The sequence below is a fragment of the Paramisgurnus dabryanus genome, unplaced genomic scaffold (genome assembly GCF_030506205.2).
Source record: "Paramisgurnus dabryanus unplaced genomic scaffold, PD_genome_1.1 h2tg000342l_1_35671__unordered_in_group9, whole genome shotgun sequence".
Taxonomy (NCBI): Eukaryota; Metazoa; Chordata; class Actinopteri; order Cypriniformes; family Cobitidae; genus Paramisgurnus; species Paramisgurnus dabryanus.
The window spans coordinates 20,001-23,237 of NW_027394221.1; positions in this window are offsets into that span (position 1 = coordinate 20,001).

Genomic DNA, 3,237 nt, shown 5'->3' on the forward strand with positions numbered 1-3,237 from the left:
TGGCGGACCTTCGCGTCTGACGGACCGTCTGAGTCTCCCGCGGAAAGGGTCGGGCGGGCTCCGGAGAGCCCCCCTGGAGGCGAGAGCGCCGGGTCGGGGAGGAACCGACCGCCCATGGCGGCCGACGCGCTAACGTCGGCCGGGCGGAGGCCTGCCCCAGGCGCAGTTCGATTTCCAGAATCTCAGGGCCATGACACACAAAGCGTATCCGGGCGTCACCCCGTAACGGGTCATTAAGGCTGAGACGTGGGCGGCCCTGTCCCGCCCGGGGTTTCGTTTAGCGGCCGACGCCGGTTCGTTTTGCGGCCGAACGACGCCGGTTCGTTTAGCGGCCGAACGAAGCCGGCTCGTTTAACGGCCGAGGCCAGCCGGGTTCGTCCCTTCCTTGGATGATTTGCCATTCGTAATAAGAATCGTCACTACCTCAGTGCAGAGGGACTTTTTCGAGGCATTTGTGTCCGCTCGAGAGGCCTCTCGCTGGGCTCGAGAGGTCATGGGATCCGGTAGCCTATCACCTTGGAGAATCAGCGAGGTGCTCTTCCCTATATACCCGATGGCACCTGTTCGGGCCACCGTCCCCTGCTGGACGGGGCCCGGCTCTGTACCGCCCCAGACAGAGCGCCTTCGTCGGTCACGAAGGCAGGGTCGTGGACCCTGGAAGCGCACGAGCCACCCGACTCGGCTTCCATAGCGGCTGGCGGCCCTGGCCCGCCCGAGACGAAGCGCCTTCGTCGGTCAGACAGATAGGGTCGAGGACCCTGGAAGTGCGAGAGCCACCCGACTCGACTTCCACGGCGGCCCGGAGGCCGGGCCCGTCCCCGTCCGTGCCCGGGGACGGGGCACCTTCGTCGGTCAAACGCGTTGGGTCTTGGACCCTGGAAGTGCACGAGCCACCCAACTCGACTTCCATAGCGGTCGGCGGCCCCGTACCGCCCCAGACAGAGCACCTTCGTCGGTCACGAAGAGAGGGTCTTGGACCCTGGAAGTACACGAGCAACCCAACTCGACTTCCATAGCGGTCGGCGGCCCCGTACCGCCCCAGACAGAGCACCTTCGTCGGTCACGAAGAGAGGGTCTTGGACCCTGGAAGTTCACGAGCAACCCAACTCGACTTCCATAGCGGTCGGCGGCCCTGTCCCGCCCCAGACGATGCACCTTCGTCTGTCACACAGATAGGGTCTTGGACCCTGGAAGCCGTCCCCCTCGACTTCCGTAACGGTCGGCGGCCCTGTCCCGCCGCAGACGGGTCACCACTCCGTCTGTCTGTAGGGTCTTGGACCCTGGAAGCCGCCCCACTCGACTTCCATCGCGGTCGGCGGCCCTGGCCCGCCGCAGACGGGTCGCCACTCCGTCTGTCTGTAGGGTCTTGGACCCTGGAAGCCGCCCCACTCGACTTCCATCGCGGTCGGCGGCCCTGGCCCGCCGCAGACGGGTCGCCACTCCGTCCGTCTATAGGGTCTTGGACCCTGGAAGCCGCCACACTCGACTTCCATCGCGGTCGGCGGCCCTGTCCCGCCGCAGACGGTGTGCCACTCCGTCTGTCACACAGATACATAAGGGTGTCTCGGAACCCCGGACGCCGACCGAGACGAAACGCGTGGGGTCGGTGCGCCCGAGAGGGTAGGGTGCCCCGGGGCCGGCCGCTCGCCCGACCGGCTTCCGGGACTCCTTGACCGCTCGGGAGACCTATCCACGCGCCCGCCCGACCGGCGGCCGGGGGCCCTCGACCGCCACACGCGTACCGACGACCGGGGGGTTTCCGTTTTACGGCCGACGCCGAGATCCTTCGACGGTTCCAACAGGGGTTGTTACGCTTTTGTGTTCGCCCGTGTCTGAGCATATATGGTCGGGTCGAACCTTTGAGGCCGTAGCCTGGAGATCCAGGGCGGATCTTTTCTCACAACACGTGTGTCTTTGAGGCCGTAGCCTAGATCCAGAGACTTTAGGATCTTTTTAGCAGTTTTAAGGCCGTAGCCTTGATCCAGGGCGGATCTTTTGAGCAGTTTTAAGGCCGTAGCCTTGATCCAGGGCGGATCTTTTCACAGGTTTTAAGCCGAAGCGCCTTGATCCAGGGACTTTTGGATCTTTTTTTGCCGTTTTTAGGCCGTAGCCTTGATCCAGGGCGGATCGTTTTGCGGCCGTAGCCGAGTTCCATCACCCAAGGTAGCTTTAGTTTTTAGGCATTAGCCTTGATGATCCAGGGCGGATCGTTTTGCGGCCGTAGCCGAGTTCCATCACCCAAGGTAGCTTTAGTTTTTAGGCATTAGCCTTGATGATCCAGGGCGGATCGTTTTTTCCCATCTTTCGGGTATGAGCTCTTTAATTGTGAGCCTTCGGCCGACACTCGCCCGGGGCGCTGCCTCACATCAGACGCCCTTCGTCCGTTCCAACCGTTCCAGTTCTTTTAACGGTTTTTCGTTCATCGCACACCGACGCGCACAGACCTTTCTTGGGATCTGTCGCAGGGAGGGAGGACGCTGGAGGTCCACTTCGAGGCACCCATCCCTATATACCCGATGGCACCTGTTCAAACGACCGCCCCTTGAGAGAAGGGGCCCTTCCCGTGGCTCGTCCGGGAGGAGGCGCCCGCGTCGGAAGGCGCCGTAAGGTCGGAGACCCTGGAAGTGCACGAGTCACCCGCTTTTACCTCCAGGCCCTCTGTCGTACTTCTCGTGTCCGCTCACGAGACCTCTTTTCGGCTTTATGGAAGTGCACGAGTCACCCGCTTTTGCCTTTTCTGGAAGTGCACGAGTCACCCGCTTTTGCTTCCAGGCCCTCTGTCGTACTTCTCGTGTCCGCTCACGAGACCTCTCTTCGGCCTGGGGGTGCGCCACGTACACCCCCGCGTCCGCATTCGAGTCACCTCTTCGGGCTCATGAGGTAGGGTCGGTGACCCTGGAAGTCAGAGACTTCCAGGCCTTCTGTCGTACACCCTCGCGTCCGCTCACGAGACCTCTCTTCGGCCTGGGGGTGCGCCACGTACACCCTCCCGCGTCCGCTTTCGAGTCACCACTCTGGGCTACGGAGGTAGGGACGTGTGCCCTGGAGGAACCTGACTTCCAGGAGGGAGGGCCGCCCTGTCAGGCCCGCTTTCGAGTCACCCATCTGGGCTAAGGAGGTAGGGACGTGTGCCCTGGAGGAACCAGACTTCCAGGAGGGAGGGCCGCCCTGTCAGGCCCGCTTTCGAGTCACCCATCTGGGCTAAGGAGGTAGGGACGTGTGCCCTGGAGGAACCAG